The sequence below is a fragment of the Pristiophorus japonicus genome, chromosome 7, assembly GCF_044704955.1.
Source record: "Pristiophorus japonicus isolate sPriJap1 chromosome 7, sPriJap1.hap1, whole genome shotgun sequence".
NCBI lineage: Eukaryota > Metazoa > Chordata > Chondrichthyes > Pristiophoridae > Pristiophorus > Pristiophorus japonicus.
In genome coordinates, this window is record NC_091983.1 from 207943644 (window position 1) to 207967127 (window position 23484).

The window sequence follows — 23484 nt, forward strand, 5'->3', positions numbered from 1 at the left end:
GATGCAGTGTCTGTGGACTAGGGTTGGGGCAATGTGATGTAGTGTCTGTGGACTCAGGTTGGAGCAATGTGATGCAGTGTCTGTGGACTCGGGTTGGAGCAATGTGATGCAGTGTCTGTGGACTAGGTTTGGGGCAATGTGATGCAGTGTCTGTAGACTAAGGTTGGGGCAATGTGATGTAGAGTCTGTGGACTAGGTATGGGGCAATGTGATGCAGTGTCTGTGGACTAGGGTTGGGGCAATGTGATGCAGTGTCTGTGGACTCGGGTTGGGGCAATGTGATGCAGTGTCTGTGGACTAGGGTTGGGGCAATGTGATGCAGTGTCTGTGGACTAGGGTTGGGGCAATGTGATGCAGTGTCTGTGGAGACTCGGGTTGGAGCAATGTGATGCAGTGTCTGTGGACTACAGTTGGAGCAATGTGATGCAGTGTCTGTGGAGACTCGGGTTGGGGCAATGTGATGCAGTGTCTGTGGACTCGGGTTGGGGCAATGTGATGCAGTGTCTGTGGACTAGGGTTGGGGCAATGTGATGCAGTGTCTGTGGAGACTCGGGTTGGAGCAATGTGATGCAGTGTCTGTGGACTAGGTTTGGGGCAATGTGATGCAGTGTCTGTGGACTAGTTTTGGGGCAATGTGATGCAGTGTCTGTGGACTAGGGTTGGGGCAATGTGATGCAGTGTCTGTGGACTCGGGTTGGGGCATTGTGATGCAGTGTCTGTGGACTAGGGTTGGGGCAATGTGATGCAGTGTCTGTGGAGACTCGGGTTGGGGCAATGTGATGCAGTGTCTGTGGAGTAGGTTTGGGGCTATGTGATGTAGTATCTGTGGACTAGGGTTGGGGCAATGTGATGCAGTGTCTATGGACTAGGGTTGGGGCAATGTGATGCTGTGTCTGTGGATTAAGTTTGGGGCAATGTGATGTTCTGTCTGTGGAATAGGTTTCGGGCAATGTGATGCAGTGTCTGTGGACTAGGGTTGGGGCAATGTGATGCTGTGTCTGTGGACTAGGTTTGGGGCAATTTGATGCAGTGTCTGTGTACTCGGTTTGGGGCAATGTGATGCAGTGTCTGTGGACTAGGTTTGTGGCAATGTGATGCAGTGTCTGTGGACTCGGGTTGGGGCAATGTGATGCAGTGTCTGTGGACTAGGGTTGGGGCAATGTGATGCAGTGTCTGTGGACTAGGTTTGGAGCAATGTGATGCAGTGTCTGTGGCGACTCCGGTGGGGGCAATGTGATGCAGTGTCTGTGGACTAGTTTTGGGGCAATGTGATGCAGTGTCTGTGGACTCGGGTTGGAGCAATGTGATGCAGTGTCTGTGGACTAGGTATGGGGCAATGTGATGCAGTGTCTGTGGACTAGGGTTGGGGCAATGTGAAGTCGTGTCTGTGGACTCGGGTTGGGGCAATGTGATGCAGTGTCTGTGGACTAGGGTTGGGGCAATGTGATGCAGTGTCTGTGGACTAGGGTTGGGGCAATGTGATGCAGTGTCTGTGGACTAGGGTTGGGGCAATGTGATGCAGTGTCTGTGGACTAGGGTTGGGGCAATGTGATGCAGTGTCTGTGGACTAGGGTTGGGGCAATGTGATGCAGTGTCTGTGGACTAGGGTTGGGGCAATGTGATGCAGTGTCTGTGGACTAGGGTTGGGGCAATGTGATGCAGTGTCTGTGGACTAGGGTTGGGGCAATGTGATGCAGTGTCTGTGGAGACTCGGGTTGGGGCAATGTGATGCAGTGTCTGTGGAGACTCGGGTTGGAGCAATGTGATGCAGTGTCTGTGGACTAGGTTTGGGGCAATGTGATGCAGTGTCTGTGGACTAGTTTTGGGGCAATATGATGCAGTGTCTGTGGACTAGGGTTGGGGCAATGTGATGTAGTGTCTGTGGACTCGGGTTGGGGCAATGTGATGCAGTGTCTGTGGACTAGGTTTGGGGCAATGTGATGCAGTGTCTGTGGACTATGGTTGGGGCAATGTGATGCAGTGTCTGTGGACTGGGATTGGGGCAATGTGATGCACTGTCTGTGGAGACTCTGGTTGGAGCAATGTGATGCAGTATCTGTGGACTAGGGTTGGGGCAAGGTGATGCAGTGTCTGTGGAGACTCTGGTTGGAGCATTGTGATGCAGTGTCTGTGGACTAGGGTTGGGGCAATGTGATGTAGTGTCTGTGGACTCGGGTTGGGGCAATGTGATGCAGTGTCTGTGGACTAGGTTTGGGGCAATGTGATGCAGTGTCTGTGGACTAGGTTTGGGGCAATGTGATGCAGTGTCTGTGGAGACTCGGGTTGGGGCAATGTGCTGCAGTGTCTGTGGACTATGGTTGGGGCAATGTGATGCAGTGTCTGTGGACTAGGGTTGGGGCAATGTGATGTAGTGTTTGTGGACTCGGGTTAGGGCAATGTGATGTAGTGTCTGTGGACTATGGTTGGGGCAATGTGATGCAGTGTCTGTGGACTGGGGTTGGGGCAATGTGATGCACTGTCTGTGGAGACTCTGGTTGGAGCAATGTGATGCAGTGTCTGTGGACGAGTGTTGGGGCAATGTGATGCAGTGTCTGTGGACTAGTGTTGGGGCAATGTGATGCAGTGTCTGTGGACTAGGATTGGGGCAATGTGAAGCAGTGTGTGTGGAGACTCTGGTTGGAGCAATGTGATGCAGTGTCTATGGACTCGGGTTGGGGCAATGTGATGCAGTGTCCGTGGACTCGGGTTGGAGCAATGTGATGCAGTGTGTGTGGACTAAGGTTGGGGCAATGTGATGCAGTGTCTGTGGACTAGGGTTGAGACAATGTGATGCAGTGTCTGTGGACTCGGGTTGGAGCAATGTGATGCAGTGTCTGTGGATTCGGGTTGGAGCAATGTGATGCAGTGTCTGTGGACTAGGGTTGGGGCAATGTGATGCAGTGTCTGTGGACTCGGGTTGGGGTAATGTGATGCAGTGTCTGTGGACTACAGTTGGAGCAATGTGATGCAGTATGTGTGGACTAAGGTTGGGGCAATGTGATGCAGTGTCTATGGACTCGGCTTGGTGCAATGTGATGCAGTGTCTGTGGACGAGGGTTGGGGCAATGTGATGCAGTGTCTGTGGAGACTCGGGTTGGGACATTGTGATGCAGTGTCTGTGGACTAGGGTTGGGGGAATTTGATGTAGTGTCTGTGGTCTAGGGTTGGGGCAATGTGATGCAGTGTCTGTGGAGTAGGTTTGGGGCTATGTGATGTAGTGTCTGTGGACTAGGGTTGGGGCAATGTGATGCAGTGTCTATGGACTAGGGTTGGGGCAATGTGATGCTGTGTCTGTGGATTAGGTTTGGGGCAATGTGATGTACTGTCTGTGGAATAGGTTTCGGGCAATGTGATGCAGTGTCTGTGGACTAGGGTTGGGGCAATGTGATGCTGTGTCTGTGGACTAGGTTTGGGGCAATTTGATGCAGTGTCTGTGGACTCGGTTTGGGGCAATGTGATGCAGTGTCTGTGGACTAGGTTTGTGGCAATGTGATGCAGTGTCTGTGGACTCGGGTTGGGGCAATGTGATGCAGTGTCTGTGGACTAGGGTTGGGGCAAAGTGATGCAGTGTCTGTGGACTAGGGTTGGAGCAATGTGATGCAGTGTCTGTGGAGACTCCGGTTGGGGCAATGTGATGCAGTGTCTGTGGTTTAGTTTTGGGGCAATGTGATGCAGTGTCTGTGGACTAGGGTTGGGGCAATGTGATGTAGTGTCTGTGGACTCAGGTTGGAGCAATGTGATGCAGTGTCTGTGGACTCGGGTTGGAGCAATGTGATGCAGTGTCTGTGGACTAGGTTTGGGGCAATGTGATGCAGTGTCTGTAGACTAAGGTTGGGGCAATGTGATGTAGAGTCTGTGGACTAGGTATGGGGCAATGTGATGCAGTGTCTGTGGACTAGGGTTGGGGCAATGTGATGCAGTGTCTGTGGACTCGGGTTGGGGCAATGTGATGCAGTGTCTGTGGACTAGGGTTGGGGCAATGTGATGCAGTGTCTGTGGACTAGGGTTGGGGCAATGTGATGCAGTGTCTGTGGAGACTCGGGTTGGAGCAATGTGATGCAGTGTCTGTGGACTACAGTTGGAGCAATGTGATGCAGTGTCTGTGGAGACTCGGGTTGGGGCAATGTGATGCAGTGTCTGTGGACTCGGGTTGGGGCAATGTGATGCAGTGTCTGTGGACTAGGGTTGGGGCAATGTGATGCAGTGTCTGTGGAGACTCGGGTTGGAGCAATGTGATGCAGTGTCTGTGGACTAGGTTTGGGGCAATGTGATGCAGTGTCTGTGGACTAGTTTTGGGGCAATGTGATGCAGTGTCTGTGGACTAGGGTTGGGGCAATGTGATGCAGTGTCTGTGGACTCGGGTTGGGGCATTGTGATGCAGTGTCTGTGGACTAGGGTTGGGGCAATGTGATGCAGTGTCTGTGGAGACTCGGGTTGGGGCAATGTGATGCAGTGTCTGTGGAGTAGGTTTGGGGCTATGTGATGTAGTATCTGTGGACTAGGGTTGGGGCAATGTGATGCAGTGTCTATGGACTAGGGTTGGGGCAATGTGATGCTGTGTCTGTGGATTAAGTTTGGGGCAATGTGATGTTCTGTCTGTGGAATAGGTTTCGGGCAATGTGATGCAGTGTCTGTGGACTAGGGTTGGGGCAATGTGATGCTGTGTCTGTGGACTAGGTTTGGGGCAATTTGATGCAGTGTCTGTGTACTCGGTTTGGGGCAATGTGATGCAGTGTCTGTGGACTAGGTTTGTGGCAATGTGATGCAGTGTCTGTGGACTCGGGTTGGGGCAATGTGATGCAGTGTCTGTGGACTAGGGTTGGGGCAATGTGATGCAGTGTCTGTGGACTAGGTTTGGAGCAATGTGATGCAGTGTCTGTGGCGACTCCGGTGGGGGCAATGTGATGCAGTGTCTGTGGACTAGTTTTGGGGCAATGTGATGCAGTGTCTGTGGACTCGGGTTGGAGCAATGTGATGCAGTGTCTGTGGACTAGGTATGGGGCAATGTGATGCAGTGTCTGTGGACTAGGGTTGGGGCAATGTGAAGTCGTGTCTGTGGACTCGGGTTGGGGCAATGTGATGCAGTGTCTGTGGACTAGGGTTGGGGCAATGTGATGCAGTGTCTGTGGACTAGGGTTGGGGCAATGTGATGCAGTGTCTGTGGACTAGGGTTGGGGCAATGTGATGCAGTGTCTGTGGACTAGGGTTGGGGCAATGTGATGCAGTGTCTGTGGACTAGGGTTGGGGCAATGTGATGCAGTGTCTGTGGACTAGGGTTGGGGCAATGTGATGCAGTGTCTGTGGACTAGGGTTGGGGCAATGTGATGCAGTGTCTGTGGACTAGGGTTGGGGCAATGTGATGCAGTGTCTGTGGAGACTCGGGTTGGGGCAATGTGATGCAGTGTCTGTGGAGACTCGGGTTGGAGCAATGTGATGCAGTGTCTGTGGACTAGGTTTGGGGCAATGTGATGCAGTGTCTGTGGACTAGTTTTGGGGCAATATGATGCAGTGTCTGTGGACTAGGGTTGGGGCAATGTGATGTAGTGTCTGTGGACTCGGGTTGGGGCAATGTGATGCAGTGTCTGTGGACTAGGTTTGGGGCAATGTGATGCAGTGTCTGTGGACTATGGTTGGGGCAATGTGATGCAGTGTCTGTGGACTGGGATTGGGGCAATGTGATGCACTGTCTGTGGAGACTCTGGTTGGAGCAATGTGATGCAGTATCTGTGGACTAGGGTTGGGGCAAGGTGATGCAGTGTCTGTGGAGACTCTGGTTGGAGCATTGTGATGCAGTGTCTGTGGACTAGGGTTGGGGCAATGTGATGTAGTGTCTGTGGACTCGGGTTGGGGCAATGTGATGCAGTGTCTGTGGACTAGGTTTGGGGCAATGTGATGCAGTGTCTGTGGACTAGGTTTGGGGCAATGTGATGCAGTGTCTGTGGAGACTCGGGTTGGGGCAATGTGCTGCAGTGTCTGTGGACTATGGTTGGGGCAATGTGATGCAGTGTCTGTGGACTAGGGTTGGGGCAATGTGATGTAGTGTTTGTGGACTCGGGTTAGGGCAATGTGATGTAGTGTCTGTGGACTATGGTTGGGGCAATGTGATGCAGTGTCTGTGGACTGGGGTTGGGGCAATGTGATGCACTGTCTGTGGAGACTCTGGTTGGAGCAATGTGATGCAGTGTCTGTGGACGAGTGTTGGGGCAATGTGATGCAGTGTCTGTGGACTAGTGTTGGGGCAATGTGATGCAGTGTCTGTGGACTAGGATTGGGGCAATGTGAAGCAGTGTGTGTGGAGACTCTGGTTGGAGCAATGTGATGCAGTGTCTATGGACTCGGGTTGGGGCAATGTGATGCAGTGTCCGTGGACTCGGGTTGGAGCAATGTGATGCAGTGTGTGTGGACTAAGGTTGGGGCAATGTGATGCAGTGTCTGTGGACTAGGGTTGAGACAATGTGATGCAGTGTCTGTGGACTCGGGTTGGAGCAATGTGATGCAGTGTCTGTGGATTCGGGTTGGAGCAATGTGATGCAGTGTCTGTGGACTCGGGTTGGGGCAATGTGATGCAGTGTCTGTGGACTAGGTTTGGGGCAATGTGATGCAGTGTCTGTGGACTAGGTTTGGGGCAATGTGATGCAGTGTCTGTGGACTAGTGTTGGGGCAATGTGATGCAGTGTCTGTTGACTAGGTTTGGGGCAATGTGATGCAGTGTCTGTGGAGACTCTGGTTGGAGCAGTGTGATGCAGTGTCCGTGGACTCGGGTTGGAGCAATGTGATGCAGTGTCTGTGGACTCGGGTTGGAGCAATGTGATGCAGTGTCCGTGGACTCGGGTTGGAGCAATGTGATGCAGTGTCTGTGGACTCGGGTTGGGGCAATGTGATGCAGTGTCTGTGGACTCGGGTTGGAGCAATGTGATGCAGTGTCTGTGGACTCGGGTTGGAGCAATGTGATGCAGTATGTGTGGACTAAGGTTGGAGCAATGTGATGCAGTGTCTGTGGACTCGGGTTGGAGCAATGTGATGCAGTATGTGTGGACTAAGGTTGGGGCAATGTGATGCAGTGTCTATGGACTCGGCTTGGAGCAATGTGATGCAGTGTCTGTGGACTCGGGTTGGGGCAATGTGATGTAGTGTCTGTGGACTAGGGTTGGAGCAACGTGATGCTGTGTCTGTGGAGTAGGGTTGGGGCAATGTGATGCAGTGTCTGTGGAGTAGGGTTGGGGCAATGTGATGCAGTGTCTGTGGACTAGGGTTGGAGCAATGTGATGCAGTGTCTGTGGACTAGGGTTGGGGCAATGTGATGCAGTGTCTGTGGACTAGGGTTGGGGCAATGTGATGCAGTGTCTGTGGAGACTCCGGTTGGGGCAATGTGATGCAGTGTCTGTGGACTAGGGTTGGAGCAATGTGATGCAGTGTCTGTGGACTAGGGTTGGGGCAATGTGATGCAGTGTCTGTGGACTAGGGTTGGGGCAATGTGATGCAGTGTCTGTGGACTAGGGTTGGGGCAATGTGATGCAGTGTCTGTGGACTAGGGTTGGGGCAATGTGATGCAGTGTCTGTGGACTAGGGTTGGGGCAATGTGATGCAGTGTCTGTGGACTAGGGTTGGGGCAATGTGATGCTGTGTCTGTGGACTAGGTTTGGGGCAATTTGATGCAGTGTCTGTGGACTCGGTTTGGGGCAATGTGATGCAGTGTCTGTGGACTCGGGTTGGGGCAATGTGATGCAGTGTCTGTGGACTAGGGTTGGGGCAATGTGATGCAGTGTCTGTGGACTAGGGTTGGAGCAATGTGATGCAGTGTCTGTGGAGACTCCGGTTGGGGCAATGTGATGTAGTGTCTGTGGACTAGTTTTGGGGCAATGTGATGCAGTGTCTGTGGACTAAGGTTGGGGCAATGTGATGTAGTGTCTGTGGACTCGGGTTGGAGCAATGTGAAGCAGTGTGTATGGACTCGGGTTGCGGCAATGTGATGCAGTGTATGTGGACTAGGGTTGGGGCAATGTGATGCAGTGTCTGTGGACTAGGGTTGGGGCAATGTGATGCAGTGTCTGTGGACTAGGGTCGGGGCAATGTGATGCAGTGTCTGTAGACTAAGTTTGGGGCAATGTGATGCGGTGTCTGTGGACTAGGGTTGGGGCAATGTGATGCAGTGTCTGTGGAGACTCGGGTTGGGGCAATGTGATGCAGTGTCTGTGGAATACATTTGGAGCAATGTGATGCAGTGTCTGTGGACTAGGGTTGGGGCAATGTGATGCAGTGTCTGTGGACTCGGGTTGGGGTAATGTGATGCAGTGTCTGTGGACTACAGTTGGAGCAATGTGATGCAGTATGTGTGGACTAAGGTTGGGGCAATGTGATGCAGTGTCTATGGACTCGGCTTGGAGCAATGTGATGCAGTGTCTGTGGAGACTCCGGTTGGGGCAATGGGATGCAGTGTCTGTGGACTAGGGTTGGAGCAATGTGATGCAGTGTCTGTGGAGACTCCGGTTGGGGCAATGTGATGCAGTGTCTGTGGACTAGGGTTGGGGCAATGTGATGTAGTGTCTGTGGACTCGGGTTGGAGCAATGTGAAGCAGTGTCTGTGGACTAGGGTTGGGGCAATGTGATGCAGTGTCTGTGGACTAAGGTTGGGGCAATGTGATGCAGTGTCTGTGGACTAGGGTTGGGGCAATGTGATGCAGTGTCTGTGGACTAGGGTTGGAGCAATGTGATGCAGTGTCTGTGGACTAAGGTTGGGGCAATGTGATGCAGTGTCTGTGGACTAAGGTTGGGGCAATGTGAAGCAGTGTCTGTGGACTAGGGTTGGGGCAATGTGATGCAGTGTCTGTGGACTAAGGTTGGGGCAATGTGATGCAGTGTCTGTGGACTAGGGTTGGAGCAATGTGATGCAGTGTCTGTGGAGACTCGGGTTGGGGCAATGTGATGCAGTGTCTGTGGAATACATTTGGAGCAATGTGATGCAGTGTCTGTGGACTAGGGTTGGGGCAATGTGATGTAGTGTCTGTGGACTCGGGTTGGGGCAATGTGATGCGGTGTCTGTGGACTAGGGTTGGGGCAATGTGATGCAGTGTCTGTGGACTACAGTTGGAGCAATGTGATGCAGTATGTGTGGACTAAGGTTGGGGCAATGTGATGCAGTGTCTGTGGAGACTCGGGTTGGGGCAATGTGATGCAGTGTCTGTGGACTAGGGTTGGGGCAATGTGATGTAGTGTCTGTGGACTAGGGTTGGAGCAATGTGATGCAGTGTCTGTGGAGTAGGGTTGGAGCAATGTGATGCAGTGTCTGTGGAGTAGGGTTGGGGCAATGTGATGCAGTGTCTGTGGACTAGGGTTGGAGCAATGTGATGCAGTGTCTGTGGAGTAGGGTTGGAGCAATGTGATGCAGTGTCTGTGGAGTAGGGTTGGGGCAATGTGATGCAGTGTCTGTGGACTAGGGTTGGAGCAATGTGATGCAGTGTCTGTGGAGTAGGGTTGGAGCAATGTGATGCAGTGTCTGTGGAGTAGGGTTGGGGCAATGTGATGCAGTGTCTGTGGACTAGGGTTGGAGCAATGTGATGCAGTGTCTGTGGACTAGGGTTGGGGCAATGTGATGCAGTGTCTGTGGACTCGGGTTGGGGCAATGTGATGCAGTGTCTGTGGACTACAGTTGGAGCAATGTGATGCAGTATGTGTGGACTAAGGTTGGGGCAATGTGATGCAGTGTCTGTGGAGACTCGGGTTGGGGCAATGTGATGCAGTGTCTGTGGACTAGGGTTGGGGCAATGTGATGTAGTGTCTGTGGACTAGGGTTGGAGCAATGTGATGCAGTGTCTGTGGAGTAGGGTTGGAGCAATGTGATGCAGTGTCTGTGGAGTAGGGTTGGGGCAATGTGATGCAGTGTCTGTGGACTAGGGTTGGAGCAATGTGATGCAGTGTCTGTGGAGTAGGGTTGGAGCAATGTGATGCAGTGTCTGTGGAGTAGGGTTGGGGCAATGTGATGCAGTGTCTGTGGACTAGGGTTGGAGCAATGTGATGCAGTGTCTGTGGACTAGGGTTGGGGCAATGTGATGCAGTGTCTGTGGACTCGGGTTGGGGCAATGTGATGCAGTGTCTGTGGAGACTCCGGTTGGGGCAATGGGATGCAGTGTCTGTGGACTAGGGTTGGGGCAATGTGATGCAGTGTCTGTGGATTAGGATTGGGCAATGTGATGCAGTGTCTGTGGACTAGGTTTGTGGCAATGTGATGCAGTGTCTGTGGACTCGGGTTGGGGCAATGTGATGCAGTGTCTGTGGACTAGGGTTCGGGCAATGTGATGCAGTGTCTGTGGACTAGGGTTGGAGCAATGTGATGCAGTGTCTGTGGAGACTCCGGTTGGGGCAATGTGATGCAGTGTCTGTGGACTAGTTTTGGGGCAATGTGATGCAGTGTCTGTGGACTAGGGTTGGGGCAATGTGATGCAGTGTCTGTGGACTAGGGTTGGGGCAATGTGATGCAGTGTCTGTGGACTAGGGTTGGGGCAATGTGATGCAGTGTCTGTGGACTAGGGTTGGGGCAATGTGATGCAGTGTCTGTGGACTAGGGTTGGGGCAATGTGATGCAGTGTCTGTGGACTAGGGTTGGGGCAATGTGATGAAGTGTCTGTGGAGACTCGGGTTGGAGCAATGTGATGCTGTGTCTGTGGACTAGGTTTGGGGCAATTTGATGCAGTGTCTGTGGACTCAGTTTGGGGCAATGTGATGCAGTGTCTGTGGACTAGGTTTGTGGCAATGTGATGCAGTGTCTGTGGACTCGGGTTGGGGCAATGTGATGCAGTGTCTGTGGACTAGGGTTGGGGCAATGTGATGCAGTGTCTGTGGACTAGGGTTGGAGCAATGTGATGCAGTGTCTGTGGAGACTCCGGTTGGGGCAATGTGATGTAGTGTCTGTGGACTAGTTTTGGGGCAATGTGATGCAGTGTCTGTGGACTAAGGTTGGGGCAATGTGATGTAGTGTCTGTGGACTCGGGTTGGAGCAATGTGAAGCAGTGTGTATGGACTCGGGTTGCGGCAATGTGATGCAGTGTCTGTGGACTAGGGTTGGGGCAATGTGATGCAGTGTCTGTGGACTAGGTTTGGGGCAATGTGATGCAGTGTCTGTGGAGACTCGGGTTGGAGCAATGTGATGCAGTGTCTGTGGACTAGGTTTGGGGCAATGTGAGGCAGTGTATGTGGACTCGGGTTGGAGCAATGTGATGCAGTGTCTATGGACTAGGGTTGGGGCAATGTGATGCTGTGTCTGTGGATTAGGTTTGGGGCAATGTGATGTACTGTCTGTGGAATAGGTTTCGGGCAATGTGATGCAGTGTCTGTGGACTAGGGTTGGGGCAATGTGATGCTGTGTCTGTGGACTAGGTTTGGGGCAATTTGATGCAGTGTCTGTGGACTCGGTTTGGGGCAATGTGATGCAGTGTCTGTGGACTAGGTTTGTGGCAATGTGATGCAGTGTCTGTGGACTCGGGTTGGGGCAATGTGATGCAGTGTCTGTGGACTAGGGTTGGGGCAAAGTGATGCAGTGTCTGTGGACTAGGGTTGGAGCAATGTGATGCAGTGTCTGTGGAGACTCCGGTTGGGGCAATGTGATGCAGTGTCTGTGGTTTAGTTTTGGGGCAATGTGATGCAGTGTCTGTGGACTAGGGTTGGGGCAATGTGATGTAGTGTCTGTGGACTCAGGTTGGAGCAATGTGATGCAGTGTCTGTGGACTCGGGTTGGAGCAATGTGATGCAGTGTCTGTGGACTAGGTTTGGGGCAATGTGATGCAGTGTCTGTAGACTAAGGTTGGGGCAATGTGATGTAGAGTCTGTGGACTAGGTATGGGGCAATGTGATGCAGTGTCTGTGGACTAGGGTTGGGGCAATGTGATGCAGTGTCTGTGGACTCGGGTTGGGGCAATGTGATGCAGTGTCTGTGGACTAGGGTTGGGGCAATGTGATGCAGTGTCTGTGGACTAGGGTTGGGGCAATGTGATGCAGTGTCTGTGGAGACTCGGGTTGGAGCAATGTGATGCAGTGTCTGTGGACTACAGTTGGAGCAATGTGATGCAGTGTCTGTGGAGACTCGGGTTGGGGCAATGTGATGCAGTGTCTGTGGACTCGGGTTGGGGCAATGTGATGCAGTGTCTGTGGACTAGGGTTGGGGCAATGTGATGCAGTGTCTGTGGAGACTCGGGTTGGAGCAATGTGATGCAGTGTCTGTGGACTAGGTTTGGGGCAATGTGATGCAGTGTCTGTGGACTAGTTTTGGGGCAATGTGATGCAGTGTCTGTGGACTAGGGTTGGGGCAATGTGATGCAGTGTCTGTGGACTCGGGTTGGGGCATTGTGATGCAGTGTCTGTGGACTAGGGTTGGGGCAATGTGATGCAGTGTCTGTGGAGACTCGGGTTGGGGCAATGTGATGCAGTGTCTGTGGAGTAGGTTTGGGGCTATGTGATGTAGTATCTGTGGACTAGGGTTGGGGCAATGTGATGCAGTGTCTATGGACTAGGGTTGGGGCAATGTGATGCTGTGTCTGTGGATTAAGTTTGGGGCAATGTGATGTTCTGTCTGTGGAATAGGTTTCGGGCAATGTGATGCAGTGTCTGTGGACTAGGGTTGGGGCAATGTGATGCTGTGTCTGTGGACTAGGTTTGGGGCAATTTGATGCAGTGTCTGTGTACTCGGTTTGGGGCAATGTGATGCAGTGTCTGTGGACTAGGTTTGTGGCAATGTGATGCAGTGTCTGTGGACTCGGGTTGGGGCAATGTGATGCAGTGTCTGTGGACTAGGGTTGGGGCAATGTGATGCAGTGTCTGTGGACTAGGTTTGGAGCAATGTGATGCAGTGTCTGTGGCGACTCCGGTGGGGGCAATGTGATGCAGTGTCTGTGGACTAGTTTTGGGGCAATGTGATGCAGTGTCTGTGGACTCGGGTTGGAGCAATGTGATGCAGTGTCTGTGGACTAGGTATGGGGCAATGTGATGCAGTGTCTGTGGACTAGGGTTGGGGCAATGTGAAGTCGTGTCTGTGGACTCGGGTTGGGGCAATGTGATGCAGTGTCTGTGGACTAGGGTTGGGGCAATGTGATGCAGTGTCTGTGGACTAGGGTTGGGGCAATGTGATGCAGTGTCTGTGGACTAGGGTTGGGGCAATGTGATGCAGTGTCTGTGGACTAGGGTTGGGGCAATGTGATGCAGTGTCTGTGGACTAGGGTTGGGGCAATGTGATGCAGTGTCTGTGGACTAGGGTTGGGGCAATGTGATGCAGTGTCTGTGGACTAGGGTTGGGGCAATGTGATGCAGTGTCTGTGGACTAGGGTTGGGGCAATGTGATGCAGTGTCTGTGGAGACTCGGGTTGGGGCAATGTGATGCAGTGTCTGTGGAGACTCGGGTTGGAGCAATGTGATGCAGTGTCTGTGGACTAGGTTTGGGGCAATGTGATGCAGTGTCTGTGGACTAGTTTTGGGGCAATATGATGCAGTGTCTGTGGACTAGGGTTGGGGCAATGTGATGTAGTGTCTGTGGACTCGGGTTGGGGCAATGTGATGCAGTGTCTGTGGACTAGGTTTGGGGCAATGTGATGCAGTGTCTGTGGACTATGGTTGGGGCAATGTGATGCAGTGTCTGTGGACTGGGATTGGGGCAATGTGATGCACTGTCTGTGGAGACTCTGGTTGGAGCAATGTGATGCAGTATCTGTGGACTAGGGTTGGGGCAAGGTGATGCAGTGTCTGTGGAGACTCTGGTTGGAGCATTGTGATGCAGTGTCTGTGGACTAGGGTTGGGGCAATGTGATGTAGTGTCTGTGGACTCGGGTTGGGGCAATGTGATGCAGTGTCTGTGGACTAGGTTTGGGGCAATGTGATGCAGTGTCTGTGGACTAGGTTTGGGGCAATGTGATGCAGTGTCTGTGGAGACTCGGGTTGGGGCAATGTGCTGCAGTGTCTGTGGACTATGGTTGGGGCAATGTGATGCAGTGTCTGTGGACTAGGGTTGGGGCAATGTGATGTAGTGTTTGTGGACTCGGGTTAGGGCAATGTGATGTAGTGTCTGTGGACTATGGTTGGGGCAATGTGATGCAGTGTCTGTGGACTGGGGTTGGGGCAATGTGATGCACTGTCTGTGGAGACTCTGGTTGGAGCAATGTGATGCAGTGTCTGTGGACGAGTGTTGGGGCAATGTGATGCAGTGTCTGTGGACTAGTGTTGGGGCAATGTGATGCAGTGTCTGTGGACTAGGATTGGGGCAATGTGAAGCAGTGTGTGTGGAGACTCTGGTTGGAGCAATGTGATGCAGTGTCTATGGACTCGGGTTGGGGCAATGTGATGCAGTGTCCGTGGACTCGGGTTGGAGCAATGTGATGCAGTGTGTGTGGACTAAGGTTGGGGCAATGTGATGCAGTGTCTGTGGACTAGGGTTGAGACAATGTGATGCAGTGTCTGTGGACTCGGGTTGGAGCAATGTGATGCAGTGTCTGTGGATTCGGGTTGGAGCAATGTGATGCAGTGTCTGTGGACTCGGGTTGGGGCAATGTGATGCAGTGTCTGTGGACTAGGTTTGGGGCAATGTGATGCAGTGTCTGTGGACTAGGTTTGGGGCAATGTGATGCAGTGTCTGTGGACTAGTGTTGGGGCAATGTGATGCAGTGTCTGTTGACTAGGTTTGGGGCAATGTGATGCAGTGTCTGTGGAGACTCTGGTTGGAGCAGTGTGATGCAGTGTCCGTGGACTCGGGTTGGAGCAATGTGATGCAGTGTCTGTGGACTCGGGTTGGAGCAATGTGATGCAGTGTCCGTGGACTCGGGTTGGAGCAATGTGATGCAGTGTCTGTGGACTCGGGTTGGGGCAATGTGATGCAGTGTCTGTGGACTCGGGTTGGAGCAATGTGATGCAGTGTCTGTGGACTCGGGTTGGAGCAATGTGATGCAGTATGTGTGGACTAAGGTTGGAGCAATGTGATGCAGTGTCTGTGGACTCGGGTTGGAGCAATGTGATGCAGTATGTGTGGACTAAGGTTGGGGCAATGTGATGCAGTGTCTATGGACTCGGCTTGGAGCAATGTGATGCAGTGTCTGTGGACTCGGGTTGGGGCAATGTGATGTAGTGTCTGTGGACTAGGGTTGGAGCAACGTGATGCTGTGTCTGTGGAGTAGGGTTGGGGCAATGTGATGCAGTGTCTGTGGAGTAGGGTTGGGGCAATGTGATGCAGTGTCTGTGGACTAGGGTTGGAGCAATGTGATGCAGTGTCTGTGGACTAGGGTTGGGGCAATGTGATGCAGTGTCTGTGGACTAGGGTTGGGGCAATGTGATGCAGTGTCTGTGGAGACTCCGGTTGGGGCAATGTGATGCAGTGTCTGTGGACTAGGGTTGGAGCAATGTGATGCAGTGTCTGTGGACTAGGGTTGGGGCAATGTGATGCAGTGTCTGTGGACTAGGGTTGGGGCAATGTGATGCAGTGTCTGTGGACTAGGGTTGGGGCAATGTGATGCAGTGTCTGTGGACTAGGGTTGGGGCAATGTGATGCAGTGTCTGTGGACTAGGGTTGGGGCAATGTGATGCAGTGTCTGTGGACTAGGGTTGGGGCAATGTGATGCTGTGTCTGTGGACTAGGTTTGGGGCAATTTGATGCAGTGTCTGTGGACTCGGTTTGGGGCAATGTGATGCAGTGTCTGTGGACTCGGGTTGGGGCAATGTGATGCAGTGTCTGTGGACTAGGGTTGGGGCAATGTGATGCAGTGTCTGTGGACTAGGGTTGGAGCAATGTGATGCAGTGTCTGTGGAGACTCCGGTTGGGGCAATGTGATGTAGTGTCTGTGGACTAGTTTTGGGGCAATGTGATGCAGTGTCTGTGGACTAAGGTTGGGGCAATGTGATGTAGTGTCTGTGGACTCGGGTTGGAGCAATGTGAAGCAGTGTGTATGGACTCGGGTTGCGGCAATGTGATGCAGTGTATGTGGACTAGGGTTGGGGCAATGTGATGCAGTGTCTGTGGACTAGGGTTGGGGCAATGTGATGCAGTGTCTGTGGACTAGGGTCGGGGCAATGTGATGCAGTGTCTGTAGACTAAGTTTGGGGCAATGTGATGCGGTGTCTGTGGACTAGGGTTGGGGCAATGTGATGCAGTGTCTGTGGAGACTCGGGTTGGGGCAATGTGATGCAGTGTCTGTGGAATACATTTGGAGCAATGTGATGCAGTGTCTGTGGACTAGGGTTGGGGCAATGTGATGCAGTGTCTGTGGACTCGGGTTGGGGTAATGTGATGCAGTGTCTGTGGACTACAGTTGGAGCAATGTGATGCAGTATGTGTGGACTAAGGTTGGGGCAATGTGATGCAGTGTCTATGGACTCGGCTTGGAGCAATGTGATGCAGTGTCTGTGGAGACTCCGGTTGGGGCAATGGGATGCAGTGTCTGTGGACTAGGGTTGGAGCAATGTGATGCAGTGTCTGTGGAGACTCCGGTTGGGGCAATGTGATGCAGTGTCTGTGGACTAGGGTTGGGGCAATGTGATGTAGTGTCTGTGGACTCGGGTTGGAGCAATGTGAAGCAGTGTCTGTGGACTAGGGTTGGGGCAATGTGATGCAGTGTCTGTGGACTAAGGTTGGGGCAATGTGATGCAGTGTCTGTGGACTAGGGTTGGGGCAATGTGATGCAGTGTCTGTGGACTAGGGTTGGAGCAATGTGATGCAGTGTCTGTGGACTAAGGTTGGGGCAATGTGATGCAGTGTCTGTGGACTAAGGTTGGGGCAATGTGAAGCAGTGTCTGTGGACTAGGGTTGGGGCAATGTGATGCAGTGTCTGTGGACTAAGGTTGGGGCAATGTGATGCAGTGTCTGTGGACTAGGGTTGGAGCAATGTGATGCAGTGTCTGTGGAGACTCGGGTTGGGGCAATGTGATGCAGTGTCTGTGGAATACATTTGGAGCAATGTGATGCAGTGTCTGTGGACTAGGGTTGGGGCAATGTGATGTAGTGTCTGTGGACTCGGGTTGGGGCAATGTGATGCGGTGTCTGTGGACTAGGGTTGGGGCAATGTGATGCAGTGTCTGTGGACTACAGTTGGAGCAATGTGATGCAGTATGTGTGGACTAAGGTTGGGGCAATGTGATGCAGTGTCTGTGGAGACTCGGGTTGGGGCAATGTGATGCAGTGTCTGTGGACTAGGGTTGGGGCAATGTGATGTAGTGTCTGTGGACTAGGGTTGGAGCAATGTGATGCAGTGTCTGTGGAGTAGGGTTGGAGCAATGTGATGCAGTGTCTGTGGAGTAGGGTTGGGGCAATGTGATGCAGTGTCTGTGGACTAGGGTTGGAGCAATGTGATGCAGTGTCTGTGGAGTAGGGTTGGAGCAATGTGATGCAGTGTCTGTGGAGTAGGGTTGGGGCAATGTGATGCAGTGTCTGTGGACTAGGGTTGGAGCAATGTGATGCAGTGTCTGTGGAGTAGGGTTGGAGCAATGTGATGCAGTGTCTGTGGAGTAGGGTTGGGGCAATGTGATGCAGTGTCTGTGGACTAGGGTTGGAGCAATGTGATGCAGTGTCTGTGGACTAGGGTTGGGGCAATGTGATGCAGTGTCTGTGGACTCGGGTTGGGGCAATGTGATGCAGTGTCTGTGGACTACAGTTGGAGCAATGTGATGCAGTATGTGTGGACTAAGGTTGGGGCAATGTGATGCAGTGTCTGTGGAGACTCGGGTTGGGGCAATGTGATGCAGTGTCTGTGGACTAGGGTTGGGGCAATGTGATGTAGTGTCTGTGGACTAGGGTTGGAGCAATGTGATGCAGTGTCTGTGGAGTAGGGTTGGAGCAATGTGATGCAGTGTCTGTGGAGTAGGGTTGGGGCAATGTGATGCAGTGTCTGTGGACTAGGGTTGGAGCAATGTGATGCAGTGTCTGTGGAGTAGGGTTGGAGCAATGTGATGCAGTGTCTGTGGAGTAGGGTTGGGGCAATGTGATGCAGTGTCTGTGGACTAGGGTTGGAGCAATGTGATGCAGTGTCTGTGGACTAGGGTTGGGGCAATGTGATGCAGTGTCTGTGGACTCGGGTTGGGGCAATGTGATGCAGTGTCTGTGGAGACTCCGGTTGGGGCAATGGGATGCAGTGTCTGTGGACTAGGGTTGGGGCAATGTGATGCAGTGTCTGTGGATTAGGATTGGGCAATGTGATGCAGTGTCTGTGGACTAGGTTTGTGGCAATGTGATGCAGTGTCTGTGGACTCGGGTTGGGGCAATGTGATGCAGTGTCTGTGGACTAGGGTTCGGGCAATGTGATGCAGTGTCTGTGGACTAGGGTTGGAGCAATGTGATGCAGTGTCTGTGGAGACTCCGGTTGGGGCAATGTGATGCAGTGTCTGTGGACTAGTTTTGGGGCAATGTGATGCAGTGTCTGTGGACTAGGGTTGGGGCAATGTGATGCAGTGTCTGTGGACTAGGGTTGGGGCAATGTGATGCAGTGTCTGTGGACTAGGGTTGGGGCAATGTGATGCAGTGTCTGTGGACTAGGGTTGGGGCAATGTGATGCAGTGTCTGTGGACTAGGGTTGGGGCAATGTGATGCAGTGTCTGTGGACTAGGGTTGGGGCAATGTGATGAAGTGTCTGTGGAGACTCGGGTTGGAGCAATGTGATGCTGTGTCTGTGGACTAGGTTTGGGGCAATTTGATGCAGTGTCTGTGGACTCAGTTTGGGGCAATGTGATGCAGTGTCTGTGGACTAGGTTTGTGGCAATGTGATGCAGTGTCTGTGGACTCGGGTTGGGGCAATGTGATGCAGTGTCTGTGGACTAGGGTTGGGGCAATGTGATGCAGTGTCTGTGGACTAGGGTTGGAGCAATGTGATGCAGTGTCTGTGGAGACTCCGGTTGGGGCAATGTGATGTAGTGTCTGTGGACTAGTTTTGGGGCAATGTGATGCAGTGTCTGTGGACTAAGGTTGGGGCAATGTGATGTAGTGTCTGTGGACTCGGGTTGGAGCAATGTGAAGCAGTGTGTATGGACTCGGGTTGCGGCAATGTGATGCAGTGTCTGTGGACTAGGGTTGGGGCAATGTGATGCAGTGTCTGTGGACTAGGTTTGGGGCAATGTGATGCAGTGTCTGTGGAGACTCGGGTTGGAGCAATGTGATGCAGTGTCTGTGGACTAGGTTTGGGGCAATGTGAGGCAGTGTATGTGGACTCGGGTTGGAGCAATGTGATGCAGTGTCTGTGGACTAGGGTTGGGGCAATGTGATGCAGTGTCTGTGGACTAGGTTTGGGGCAATGTGATGCAGTGTCTGTGGAGACTCGGGTTGGAGCAATGTGATGCGGTGTCTGTGGACTAGGGTTGGGGCAATGTGATGCAGTGTCTGTGGACTAGGGTTGGGGCAATGTGATGCAGTGTCTGTGGAATACATTTGGAGCAATGTGATGCAGTGTCTGTGGACTAGGGTTGGGGCAATGTGATGTAGTGTCTGTGGACTCGGGTTGGGGCAATGTGATGCGGTGTCTGTGGACTAGGGTTGGGGCAATGTGATGCAGTGTCTGTGGACTAGGGTTGGGGCAATGTGATGCAGTGTCTGTCGACTACAGTTGGAGCAATGTGATGCAGTGTCTGTGGACTAGGGTTGGGGCAATGTGATGCAGTGTCTGTGGAGACTCGGGTTGGGGCAATGTGATGCAGTGTCTGTGGACTACAGTTGGAGCAATGTGATGCAGTGTCTGTGGACTCGGGTTGGGGCAATGTGATGCAGTGTCTGTGGACTAGGGTTGGGGCAATGTAATGCAGTGTCTGTGGACTAGGTATGGGGCAATGTGATGCAGTGTCTGTGGACTAGGGTTGGGGCAATGTGATGTAGTGTCTGTGGACTCGGGTTGGGGCAATGTGATGCGGTGTCTGTGGACTAGGTTTGGGGCAATGTGATGCAGTGTCTGTGGACTAGGGTTGGGGCAATGTGATTCAGTGTCTGTGGACTAGGGTTGGGGCAATGTGATGCAGTGTCTGTGGAGACTCGGGTTGGGGCAATGTGATGCAGTGTCTGTGGACTACAGTTGGAGCAATGTGATGCAGTGTCTGTGGACTAGGGTTGGGGCAATGTGATGCAGTGTCTGTGGACTAGGGTTGGGGCAATGTGATGCAGTGTCTGTGGTCTAGGGTTGGGGCAATGTGATGTAGTGTCTGTGGACTCGGGTTGGAGCAATGTGATGCAGTGTGTGTGGACTCGGGTTAGGGCAATGTGATGTAGTGTCTGTGGACTATGGTTGGGGCAATGTGATGCAGTGTCTGTGGAGACTCTCGTTGGAGCAATGTGATGCAGTGTCTGTGGACTAGGGTTGGGGGAATGTGATGCAGTGTCTGTGGAATAGGGTTGGGGCAATGTGATGCAGTGTCTGTGCAGACTCTGGTTGGAGCAATCTGATGCAGTGTCTGTTAACTCGGGTTGGAGCAATGTGATGCAGTTTCTGTGGACTAGTGTTGGGGCAATGTGATGCAGTGTCTGTGGAGACTCTGGTTGGAGCATTGTGATGCAGTGTCTGTGGACTAGTGTTGGGGCAATGTGATGCAGTGTCTGTGGACTAGTGTTGGGGCAATGTGATGCATTGTCTGTGGACTAGTGTTGGGGCAATGTGATGCAGTGTCTGTGGACTAGTGTTGGGGCAATGTGATGCAGTGTCTGTGGAGACTCTGGTTGGAGCAATGTGATGCAGTGTCTGTGGACTCGGGTTGGGGCAATGTGATGCAGTGTCCGTGGACTAGGGTTGGAGCAATGTGATGCAGTGTGTGTGGACTAAGGTTGGGGCAATGTGATGCAGTGTTTGTGGACTAGGGTTGAGACAATGTGATGCAGTGTCTGTGGACTCGGGTTGGAGCAATGTGATGCAGTGTCTGTGGACTCGGGTTGGAGCAATGTGATGCAGTGTCTGTGGACTCGGGTTGGGGCAATGTGATGCAGTGTCTGTGGACTAGGATTGTGGCAATGTGATGCAGTGTGTGTGGACTAAGGTTGGGGCAATGTGATGCAGTGTCTGTGGACTCGGGTTGAGGCAATGTGATGCAGTGTCTCTGGACTAGGGTTGGGGCAATGTGATGCAGTGTCTGTGGACTAGTGTTGGGGCAATATGATGCAGTGTCTGTGGACTAGGGTTGGGGCAATGTGATGCAGTGTGTGTGGAGACTTGGGTTGGGGCAATGTGATGCAGTGTCTGTGGACTAGAGTTGGGGCAATGTGATGCAGTGTCTGTGGACTAAGGTTGTGGCAATGTGATGTAGTGTCTGTGGACTAGGTTTGGGGCAATGTGATGCAGTGTCTGTGGACTAGGGTTGGGGCAATGCGATGTAGTGTCTGTGGACTCGGGTTGGAGCAATGCGATGCAGTGTGTGTGGACTCGGGTTGGGGCAATGAGATGCAGTGTCTGTGGAGACTCGGGTTGGGGCAATGTGATGCAGTGTCTGTGGACTAGGGTTGGGGCAATGTGATGCAGTGTGTGTGGAGACTTGGGTTAGGGCAATGTGATGTAGTGTCTGTCGTCTCGGGTTGGGGCAATGTGATGCAGTGTCTGTGGAGTAGGGTTGTTGCAATGTGATGCAGTGTCTGTGGACTAGGGTTGGGGCAATGTGATGCAGTGTCTGTGGAGACTCGGGTTGGGGCATTGTGATGCAGTGTCTGTGGACTAGGGTTGGGGGAATTTGATGTAGTGTCTGTGGTCTCGGTTTGGGGCAATGTGATGCAGTGTCTGTGGAGTAGGTTTGGGGCTATGTGATGTAGTGTCTGTGGACTAGGGTTGGCGCAATATGATGCAGTGTCTATCGACTAGGGTTGGGGCAATGTGATGCTGTGTCTGTGGATTAGGTTTGGGGCAATGTGATGTACTGTCTGTGGAATAGGTTTCGGGCAATGTGATGCAGTGTCTGTGGACTAGGGTTGGGGCAATGTGATGCTGTGTCTGTGGACTAGGTTTGGGGCAATTTGATGCAGTGTCTGTGGACTCGGTTTGGGGCAATGTGATGCAGTGTCTGTGGACTAGGTTTGTGGCAATGTGATGCAGTGTCTGTGGACTCGGGTTGGGGCAATGTGATGCAGTGTCTGTGGACTAGGGTTGGGGCAATGTGATGCAGTGTCTGTGGACTAGGGTTGGAGCAATGTGATGCAGTGTCTGTGGAGACTCCGGTTGGGGCAATGTGATGCAGTGTCTGTGGACTCGGGTTGGGGCAATGTGATGCAGTGTCTGTGGACTAGTTTTGGGGCAATGTGATGCAGTGTCTGTGGACTAGGGTTGGGGCAATGTGAAGTAGTGTCTGTGGAGACTCGGGTTGGAGCAATGTGATGCAGTGTCTGTGGACTAGGGTTGGAGCAATGTGATGCAGTGTCTGTGGAGACTCGGGTTGGAGCAATGTGATGCAGTGTCTGTGGACTAGGGTTGGGGCAATGTGATGCAGTGTCTGTGGACTAGGGTTGGGGCAATGTGAAGTAGTGTCTGTGGACTCGGGTTGGGGCAATGTGATGCAGTGTCTGTAGACTAAGGTTGGGGCAATGTGATGTAGAGTCTGTGGACTAGGTATGGGGCAATGTGATGCAGTGTCTGTGGACTAGGGTTGGGGCAATGTGAAGTAGTGTCTGTGGACTCGGGTTGGGGCAATGTGATGCAGTGTCTGTGGACTAGGGTTGGGGCAATGTGATGCAGTGTCTGTGGACTAGGGTTGGGGCAATGTGATGCAGTGTCTGTGGACTACAGTTGGAGCAATGTGATGCAGTGTCTGTGGACCAGGGTTGGGGCAATGTGATGCAGTGTCTGTGGACTACAGTTGGAGCAATGTGATGCAGTGTCTGTGGACTAGGGTTGGGGCAATGTGATGCAGTGTCTGTGGACTAGGGTTGGGGCAATGTGATGCAGTGTCTGTGGACTAGGGTTGGGGCAATGTGATGCAGTGTCTGTGGAGACTCGGGTTGGGGCAATGTGATGCAGTGTCTGTGGACTAGGGTTGGGGCAATGTGATGTAGTGTCTGTGGACTCGGGTTGGGGCAATGTGATGCAGTGTCTGTGGACTTGGGTTGGGGCAATGTGATGCAGTGTCTGTGGACTAGGTTTGGGGCAATGTGATGCAGTGTCTGTGGAGACTCGGGTTGGGGCAATGTGATGCAGTGTCTGTGGACTATGGTTGGGGCAATGTGATGCAGTGTCTGTGGACTAGGGTTGGGGCAATGTGATGTAGTGTTTGTGGACTCGGGTTAGGGCAATGTGATGTAGTGTCTGTGGACTATGGTTGGGGCAATGTGATGCAGTGTCTGTGGACTGGGGTTGGGGCAATGTGATGCACTGTCTGTGGAGACTCTGGTTGGAGCAATGTGAATGCAGTGTCTGTGGACTAGGGTTGGGGCAAGGTGATGCAGTGTCTGTGGAGACTCGGGTTGGAGCAATGTGATGCAGTGTCTGTGGACTAGGTTTGGGGCAATGTGATGCAGTGTCTGTAGACTAAGGTTGGGGCAATGTGATGTAGAGTCTGTGGACTAGGTATGGGGCAATGTGATGC